The sequence below is a fragment of the Physeter macrocephalus genome, chromosome 11 (genome assembly GCF_002837175.3).
Source record: "Physeter macrocephalus isolate SW-GA chromosome 11, ASM283717v5, whole genome shotgun sequence".
In the NCBI taxonomy this organism is placed as follows: Eukaryota; Metazoa; Chordata; class Mammalia; order Artiodactyla; family Physeteridae; genus Physeter; species Physeter macrocephalus.
Window position 1 is genome coordinate 42,427,662 of NC_041224.1, and position 10,527 is coordinate 42,438,188.

At 41.8% G+C, this 10,527-nt stretch overlaps 1 non-coding gene and 1 pseudogene across 1 annotated transcript; one reads left to right on the forward strand and one right to left on the reverse strand.

Annotated features, from left to right (window-relative positions):
• The first annotated feature begins 4,295 nt into the window (after window positions 1-4,295).
• TRNAR-CCU (transfer RNA arginine (anticodon CCU)) lies at window positions 4,296-4,367 on the forward strand. Its single transcript has one exon. It is a non-coding gene; the product is annotated as a tRNA-Arg (tRNA).
• Window positions 4,368-10,257: 5,890 nt separating this feature from the next.
• Window positions 10,258-10,527, reverse strand: part of LOC112062546 (60S ribosomal protein L23a-like) — a 1,054-nt pseudogene continuing 784 nt past the window's right edge.

Consider the following 10,527-nt stretch of genomic DNA (forward strand, 5'->3'; position numbering starts at 1 on the left):
CGTACCGCAAAAAAAAAAAAAAAAAAAAAAAAAAAAATCCTAGATCTGGAAGACGTAGGATGAAAAAAGAAATGTAAACTATTGGCAATATTGGTTAGAAGTTGTAATGATAATACTTTTGATATATTGAGTTAAATAAAATACATTAAATTTAATTTCACCTATTTCTTTTCACTCTTTTTAATATGGCTATTAGATAATTTAAAATTGCATTTGTGGGCATGTAGAGGTTAATTTGCAAGCTGGGTCAGGTGGCTACCTTTTTCTGCTCAGATCTGCTTTTTCAGTCCTTTCCTGGTCTACTAAATGCCCATGAACCCTGGCATTTTCTCCCTTGCCTTTGTTGTGACCTCTGGGGCTGGGACTTTGGTGTGGCAACAGGGTCTGTCCTCTGTGTCCTGACCTTAGGTCCTAGTTGCCCAGTTTGCTCACCAAAGCTCTGTTTCTATCCCTGGCCAGAGCCTGTGACCTGACCATAACACCACACAGTTCCCTTTGGACTATGGTTTGGTTTTGGTTTACTCTGTGTTCATTGCACGTGGGAGTTTAGCAAAAAGAAATGAGATCTGTTCTTTAGGCAGATATTTTGAAGCCACCTATCAGAAAACATTCATAGATGAGAATATACCACAAAAGGTCTCAGGTTGATAACTGTAATAAACAATTTGTCAATATGTGCAAACTGTTTTCACCTTCATTCCCTTGAACTAGGAGATTAATGCTCCCATGAAGCAACCATTTGGGTAGAGGGTTGGGTGAATCAATTGATCCCGCAATTGTCCTGAGTCTTCAGCTGTAACTTTTTGGACCATGCCAACAAATCCTCTTACTACAGCAAGGTCACCTCAGTTCTCTGGATTGAATTTTCTCCTATGTAAAGCAAGCCTTTCTCAATAATGCCAACTTCAACAGTCCATACATTTACATATGTGAGTGGGAAGGAGAGTAATTCTAAATAAACACAAATCATTAGTACACATGTCTCTCCCAACTCTTTCTTCCTTCCCTCAGTCCCTCCTCCTGAGTAGTGCCAACTTTTCTGCTTATCTGTGGTATATGAGTAGACAAGCATTGGTGCTTTAGAGCCATAATACCTGGGTTCACATCCTGACTCTGCCCCATACTAGCAGTGTGATTTGGGGCAAGTGACTTCACTTTCTAAGCCTCAGTTTCTTCCTCTATAAATTCGTGATAACATCGTCTTATGGAAAACATCTGGCTTAGAGGAGCTGTTTATTACCATGTTATGCTTGTATCATACCCCTGCGGACTTTGGGAAGCCCTATTCCTGCCAGCATGTACAATTGCTGCCTTTGCCTTATTAAAAAATAATAATAATTAGGGAATTCCCCTGCGGTCCAGTGGCTAGGACTCCACGCTTCTACTGCAGGGGGCCCGGGTTCAGTCTCTGGTTGGGGAACTAAGATTCCTGCAAGCTGGGTGGCGCGGCGAATAAATACATACATACATACATAAGTAAATAAATAATTATGTATACAAAGCTTTCCCAACCTTTAGAAAGAAAAATACACATCACTGACTTAGCTACGTTCTTTGGTTAATGTCTTTACTTTGCCCTTTCATTTCACAGTCAGTATTCTTGGAGTGCATGTGCTTTACTGCCCTGCCGTTCTTTCTCTCCTTTCTTCTCTGCTATGTGTCATCTGCTTTGACACTACAGTGACCCTCCAGACCCTACTTCAGTAATGACCAGTCAGCTGGCAAATCCAGCGGTCCCCTATCCGTCCCCATTCTCCCCAACTTCACCACTGTGACATTTGACACTCACCACCCCTTCTTTGGATGCTTCCCTCCTCCTGGAGTTCCCAGGACCACCGGAACTTACCCAACCAGGCAGATCAGTACCCTTACAAATTTACCAGCTCCTGCCAGTCTAGTCTGCTTCCTCTAGTTTCTGACCATCCCATTTTTAAATGGTATGGCACAATTTTTTCTTCTCTCACCTCAGACCTCCCACCAGCTGCCGCTCCTCGCCCCTCCCCCACTGGTGACATTCCTTCTCGCTTGCCTGTGGTTACTTCCGAGCCGGCACCTGCAGCCAGGCAACGCTCAGCGCCACTCCTCCAGCTCGCAAGCGGAAGTGGCTTCCTAGCTAAAGCTGGGCCTTTCACCTTTGCCAGAAAGCCCTCCCCTCCTGCCATGTGGGTACTCTTAGCGGGAAGGAACAGATCATCAGTGATGTGTCTTTAGCCTCTCCCACTCTACTACGTCCTCCCTGTGAGCATTTAGGATATCTTTCATCTTAAAAAACAACACAAACAAACAAAAAAACCTTCCTTGCCTTCACTTCCCCTTCTAGTCTTCTCTCTCCTCTATTTTAACAAAAGTTCTTGAAATCAAGCCCATGCCCTCTGCTTCCTCCTCTTGCTCTCCACTCTGGTTTCTGCTTTACAACTCTGCTGAGGGCTCCCTGCATGTTGTGAATTCTAAGTGCTTTATACAGATGTAAGATGCCCTTAATCACGAGGGTGGTGATAGTACTGTCTCTGTAAAACACCTGTGGGGTGTAGATGACTTCAGTAAATTAGCCAAGGTCCCAAACCTCTGGCAGGGGTTTGCAATCAGACCGTTGGGCTCAGAGTCCATGCTCTTGGCCACCATGCCCTACCATACCCCACGCCTCAAACTCTTCTCAGCACTCAGCCCAGTGCCTTGCATGTAGCAGGAGATGGATAAACATGTCTGAATGAATGAACACATCCTGGCCCCATAGTTCAGGTTCTTATTCTCTCACTCTTAGAATAACCAACTCAAGAGCAAAGGGTTCTTAAAAAGTGCATGGGCTTGGGTTTATGCCTATTTTTCTGACAGAAACATAGTTCTCATGTTTTTCATGGGTGCCTATGTCCCCCCAGAAGTTAATAACTTCTTGATTCATTCATTTTTCTGTCTTCAGTTTCATTTTCCCCAACCTCCTCTGCTTTACATCCTGTACATTGCCATTAGATGACTGGATTGTCAATGTTTTGTTCTAATTCTGTTGCTGGTAAAAACATAAGAACAAATAACCTCCCTCCACCTGAAAAGTCTTGAATGCCTCCCCGGCTGACTGCCTCCAAGATAAAAATCATACACTTTGGCCCAACGGCCAAGACTTTTGGTAATCAAGCCCTAACACATTTTACCAGTGCTATCTTCCACTTTTACTTGACTCCTCTGTTCCAAACTGCAGTCTTCCTGCAACTTCAAAATTTCCGTTCTAACCCAGCTTTCAGCAATTCATTCAACAATAATGTATTGCGTTCCAGGTCTAAACCAGGCACTATGCCTGGGCCTGAGGATACAAAGATGACTACAACACAGTCCTTACCCTTGGGAAATTATCAGTCTAATCTGGGAGAAAGATGTGACAACAAAATCCTCAAAATACGGGATGGCAAACAATTCATGGGAATTATTCCTGCTTGGAGGTGGGCTGGAGCTGACAGCAAGGAAAACTTTCTAAGTTAAACATGTCTGTACTCTTTACAGGTTTCTTTTACAACAAGCATGCATTAATTTTGTAACCAAGAAAAAGGTAATATTCAGTGAAGATTATGGTTAATTTGATTTTGAGCTTCTGAGTTTCAAAGGAGAATAACCATAACTGTAAAAGAATTCAAAAATTAATGAGGAAAAGACAGTCAAGCAATGGAAAAATGGGCAAAAGCTTTGAAGAGACATTTCCCAAAAGATGAATCATTTATGGTCAATAAATATATGAATACATGTTCAACCTCATTAATCATCAAGAAGTACAAATTGAGACCACAATGAGATTCTATTCAATATCTATTTGAGAGGTGAAAATTAAGAAATCTGACAAAACCAAGTGTTGAAGAGGATTTGGATCAATAAGATCTTGCATACAATGTTGTTGAAACTGTAAATTGGTAAAAACCACTTCGGTTAGCAGTTTGGAATTACCTTGTAAAGCTGAAAGTTCACTTAGTCTTTGACCCAACAAGTCTACTCCTGTATAAATATGCAAGAGAAATTCTTGCACTTGTGCATCAGTGGGTTTTATATGAATATTCTCAGTAGCACTTTTGCAATAGCAAAAGCCTGCAACAATCCAAATGCTCATTATCAGGAACTGGTTGTATTAGTTTGAAATCCCCAAAAGCAGAGACTGGGACGAGGACTTGGGTGCAAGTTGTTCATTTGGGAAGTGATCTCAGGCAGCAGGGGTGAATAAGAGGGTGAGATTGAGGCAAAGTAGCAGGAAACACCAACATAAGGAGTGTGATTCCATGGAGACCTCTGAGAAATATACAAAATGCCTCCCAGGGACGTCCCTGGTGGTCCAGTGGCTAAGACTCTGTGCTCCTAATGCAGGGGGCCTGGTTCGATCCCTGGTCAGGGAACTAGATCCCACATGCCGCAACTAAGAATTCACATGTCACAACTAAAGATCCCGTGTGCCACAACTAAAAGGCCTCATGCAACAACTAAGAGCTCGCATGCCACAACTAAGATCCCACACACAGCAACAAAGATCCTGCATGCTGCAACTAAGACCCAGCACAGTCAAATAAATAAATAAATAAATAAATAAATATTTTTTAAAATCCCGTATTAAAAAAAATGCCTCCCAGAATTGTCCATCTGAAGAAAGGGAGCTTGGGGCATTTATCCCTTGGCTCACACCCCCCGACTGGTTGAGGGTTAATGCTCTTTACTTTCAGTCTGTATTTGGGAGAGGGCTGAGAAGGCTCCTGTGGCTTTTGAGAAGGCCTTAAAGCAGAAATTGGAAAGGCCCATGCCCTAGCACTTGCGGTGGGCATTGTCAATAAATGGGAGGCCCCACAAAACTGGCTACCACATATTTGGCTAAAACCAGTTGTGGGCCAAAGGGAAGAACACAGGGCACCAAGAGCCTTTGCTGCCAGCAACAAAGTAATATTAGCATATTTACACATTGAAATAGTCGACAGCAGCAACCATAAATAAACTCAGCTCCAGGCAACAAACCTGAGATGGATCTTAGCAATAAAACATGAAAAGTGAAAAAGAAGTCCCAGGACACACCACTATGTATAAAATATCAATACATAAAGAACAAGGATTTACTGTATAGCACAGGGATATTCAATATCTTGTAATAATCCATAATGGAAAAGAATCTGAAGCTATACACCTGAAACTAACACAATATTGTAAATCAACTGTAGTTAAATTAAAAAAAAAAGGTTCCAGGTTATTATGTAGGGAATGATACTACTTTAATACACAAAACAACTAAAATTAATAATATATGTTTTGGAAATATGTATGCATGTTCACACACAAATATATACTTATGTATGTATGTAAATACATAGACATATACAAAATTTTTAAAAATTTATTTATCTTTGGCTGCGTTGGATCTTCATTGCTGCACACAGGCTTTCTCTAGTTGCGGTGAGCAGGGTCTACTCTTTGTTGCGGTGCGCAGACTTCTCATTGTGGTGGCTTCTCTTGTTGCAGAGCACGGGCTCTAGGCGCACGGGCTTCGGCAGTTGCAGAAAGTGGGCTCAGTAGTTGTGGCTCATGGGCTCTAGAGCGCAGGCTCAGTAGTTGTGGCGTATGGGCTTAGTTGCTCCGCAGCATGTGGGATCTTCCCTGACCAGGGATCGATCCCGTGTCCCCTGTATTGGCAGGTGGATTCTTAACAACTGTGCCACCAGGGAAGTCCCTCCACTCTTTTTTAGATTCTATTCCCATGTAGGTCATTATAGAGTATTGAGTTCCCTGTGCTATACAGTAGGTTCTTATTACTTACATATTTTATATATAGTGTTGTATATATGTCAATCCCAATCGCCCATTTTATCCCTTCCATCTCCCCCCCTTTACCCCTTGGTAACCAAAAGTTTGTTTTCTACATCTATGACTCTATTTCTCTTTTGTAAATAGGTTCATTTGTGCCATTTTTTTAGAATCCACACACAAATGATATCATATATTTGTCTTTCTCTGCCTGACTTACATCACTCAGTATGACAATCTCTAGGTCCATCCACGTTGCTGCAAATGGCATTATTTCATTCTTTTTAATGACTGAGTAATATTCCATTGTTTATATGTACCACATCTTCCTTATCCATTCCTCTGTCGATGGACATTTAGGTTGCTTCCATGTCCTGGCTATTGTAAATAACACTGCAGTGAGTATTAGGGTACGCGTATCTTTTCGAATTATGGTTTTCTCCAGATATATGCCCAGGAGTGGGATTGCTGGATCGTACGGTAGCTCTATTTTTAGTTTTTTATGGAACCTACATACTGTTCTCCATAGTGGCTGTACCAAGTTACATTCCCACCAACAGTGTAGGAGGGTTCCCTAAAGAAGCAAGACTTTTTAACTTTAAATTTTTATAAAGCTAGGACAATTTTTAAAAATAATTTTTTTGGAATTCCCTGGTGGTCCAGTGGTTAAGACTCTGCAGCTATCACTGCTGAGGGCATGGCTCTGATCCCTGGCTGGGGAACTAAGGTCCTGCAAGCAGCATGGTGCAGCAAAAAAAAATTATTATTTTTAATAAAATGTTTTTTGTTTTTTAAATTTTTTTAAATTTATTTTATTTTATTTTATTTTATTTTTGGCTGCGTTGGGTCTTCATTGCTGTGTGCGGGCTTTCTCTGGTTGTGGCTAGTGGAGGCTACTCTTCGTTGCGGTGCGCAGGCTTCTCATTGCGGTGGCTTCTCTTGTTGCGGAGCATGGGCTCTAGGTGCATGGGCTTCAGTAGTTGTGGCACGCGGGCTCAGTAGTTTTGGCTCGCGGGCTCTAGAGCGCAGGCTCAGTAGTTGTGGGCTTAGTTGCTCCATGGCATGTGGGATCTTCCTGGACCAGGGCTCGAACCCTTGTCCCCTGCATTGGCAGGTGGATTCTTAACCACTGTGCCACCAGGGAAGCCCTAAAATGTTTATTTTTTACATAAAAATATTTTTAAGAGCAAGAAAATGATAAACACAAGATTAAGCAATGGGGTGGTGATCATTCTGTAATGTATAAAAATATCAAATCACTGTATTGAACACCAGGAACTAAAATAGTGCTGTAGGTCAGTTATACTTCAAAAAAACCCCAAAGAAACAAGCAAACAAACTCTAAGAAAATGAGATCAGATTTATGGTTGCCAGAGGCAAGGGTATGGGGAGGGGGATGGGGAGGGGAAGGGGAATTGGACGAAGGTGGTCAAAAGGTACAAACTTCCAGTTATAAGTACTAGGGATGTAATGTACAACATGAGTAATATAATGAACACTGCTGTATGTTATATATGAAAGTTGTTAAGAGAGTAATCCGAAGAATTTTCATCACAAGGAAAACAATTTTTTTCTTTTTCTTTTATTATGTATCTATAAGAGATGACAGATGTTCACTAATCTTATTGTGGTAATCGCTTCATAATGTATGAAATTCAAATCATTATGCTGTATGCCTAAACTTACACAGTGCTCTATATCAGTTATATCTCAATAACACTGAATGAAAAAAAGATTAAGCACTGGATGGGGGGATATATGTAAGTTGTCAATTCTAGTTTTTAGGTTGAATAAGTAACAAAAGATGGTCACACATGAACAAAAGAATATAGGGTCCCTGACCCATGGAACATATTTAACCCCATCATGTACACCTGAGCTCCAAGAAATAGAATTATATGGTATGATAAGTACATTTAGAGGTACCTATACATTAAGATGTACTGATAACACAAAGGTGGGAACTGGAAGATACTCCCTCACACCAGGGAAGGTCAGGGAAGCTTGACCAAAAAGGTGGCAGTTAATGGGCCTAAAAGAATAAGAAGATTGCCAACCTTGGGAGGAGGTGGGGAGGTTCTGGAGAACGTTCCAAACGGAAAGAGCAGTATGGACAATGGTACAGAAATGAGAAACAGTGCAGCATTCAATAGACTACAGACAATTAGGGTTGATAGAAAAGGAGAATGAAAGAGGTACATGCAAGTGATGGATCCATAAGATAAGGTCCATGATAAGGAGGTTAGGCCTTATTCCACATGGTAAGCAAATAAGAGCATTGGAGGGTACTTTTTATTTATTATTTAAACAATCTTTTTAAAATAAATTTATTTATTTATTTTTGGCTGCACTGGGTCTTTGTTGCTGCGTGCTGGCTTTCTCTAGTTGTGGCGAGCAGGGGCTACTCTTCGTTGCGGTGTGTGGGCTTCTCATTGTGGTGGCTTCTCTTGTTGCGGAGCACAGGCTCTAGGCGTGTGGGCTTCAGTAGTTGTGGCATGCAGGCTCAGTAGTCGTGGCTAGCAGGATCTAGAGTGCAGGCTCAGTATAAACAATTTTTTAACATTAACATTTTTTATTTTAATTTAATTTAATTAATTTATTTTATTTTTGGCTGTGTCGAGTCTTAGTTGCAGAGTGCAGGCTTCTCTCTCTAGTTGTGGAGGTCAGGCTTCTCTCTAGTTGTGGTGCACAGGCTCCAGAGTGGGCTCTACAGCTGAGATGCGTGGGCTTGGGCTTAGTTGCCCCGCAGCATGTGGGATCTTAGTTCCCCGACCAAGGATCGAACCTGTGTCCCCTGCCTTGGAAGGCGATTCTTAACCACTGGACCACTAGGGAAGTTCCTGGAGGGTACTTTTTAAAGCAGGGTACTGACAAGATTTGTTTCAGAAAGATCCTCACAGCAGAGTGGAGGACTGGTTGGAGTGTGCTGCAGGCAGGAAGATCAGTTAGGATAGTCTGATCTTAGGCCAGGTGAGAGATATCAAAGTCCTGATTTACTCAGGAGCTCTGCTGTGTGTAGGCATGTATGGGCTTTTTTTAAGAGGTAGAATGGGCAGAATTTTATTTCCATTCTCTCCTGTGCTTTTCTTTATAGCACCTATCACCCTTGACTTATATTTACTTATCTGTTGTCTCTTTCACCCCACCAGGATGTAAACTCCAGGAGAGTGAGGATGTTAAGTTAATTTTGTTCCTTCCTCAATCCCCAGGGCCTAACAGTTCCTGGCACATAATAGGTACTAAACAATTACTTGTTGAAGGCATGAAGTTTAGCTGGGAAGGAGACATACAGGGTAAGAGCCAATAGGGGAAGAATTTCTAATGCTACACTCTGATTTAGCTCTGTATCTCCTATTAATCTCTTCCAGAGCTCAGACTCTAGCTCAGTATTTTACCAAACAATAAATCATTCCCACGTCTGGCTCTCATCCTTGTCTCAGCCTGAGTTAAATCTTTCCTGCCCCCTCTACCCATCCTACCCATTCTCTAACTACCTCCACTTTTTATCCCTACAAACCCTGATTTTCCAGGTTCCCTTAAGGTCCTCAGCCATATGTTTAGATTGTTCTCACATTGCTATATGATCACATACCTGCTAGATAATCTGCTTCCAGATCCACTCCTCTCCATCCTTCTCTAGAGGCTGACCTTGAAGGGCAGTGTCATCTGGGGTCACTTGCCCTTAGGCTTCTTCTTGGGTTCAGCCAGTGGGAGGTACCACAGGAAGAGAGAGAGGACGAGAGAGAGAGCGAGAGCGCTGTATTCCTCAAAGTTCCTATTGGCCCTCAGTCTCCTTCAGCTGTTGCTCTAACTGAGCACTGGTTCCATCTCTTTGCCCCTTCAGGCCTATGGTTGATAATGGCTTCTCAGCATTAGCCCTGGGGTATTTCATTATCCCTTGTTGGTTTCCCTCAACCCTGCCAGCATCTTTATACACTGTCCCTTCATTAACTTTCTTCAGTTACACACATTGAGCAGGCCATCTGTTTTCTGCTGATCTTGGCTGACACAAAAGTAAAAATGGAGAATTTTATCTTTTTAAAAGAAATTGATATGATTCACAAAGTTCACCCTTTTATTTTTTAATATCTTTTTGGCCACACGGGGATCCGACCAGGGATTGAACTCAGACCCTGGCAGTGAAAGCGCAGAGTCCTAACCACTGGACCACCAGGGAATTCCCAAAAGTTCACCCTTTAAAAGTATATAATTCAGTGGTTCTCAGTATAGTTGAGCAAATTATATCTTTTTTCATTTAATATGTAATCAAATGTTTTCTGTTACATACTCAGTGGTAAGTTATACAATGTTGCATGCCATAAGTTACTTATTCATATGTTTCAAACTTTCACTATCACAAATAAGGTTGTAGTAAATATTAGGCATGTGGCCATTCTCTTTTGGGTAGAACTAACTTTCTTTCTTTCTTTCTCTCTTCTTCTTCTTTTTTTTTTTTTTTTTAGTGAAAACTTTTATATTTAGAATTAGCCAGCTGGACTCAGTTTAGGTGATCCCAATTTTGTTGGCAACATCCAAAGCATCATAGTCAGGAGCCTGGCGAACATATGCTTCTTTTTTCCATCAGGCCTGGTCAAGTTGTTGACCTTGGCAACGTCAATGTCATAGAGCTTCTTCATAGCCTGTTTAATTTTTTTTTTTTTTTTTTTTTTTGCGGTACCCGGGCCTCTCACTGTTGCGGCCTCTCCCGTTGCGGAGCACAGGCTCCGGACGCGCAGGCTCAGCGGCCATGGCTCACGGGCCCAGCCGCTCCGC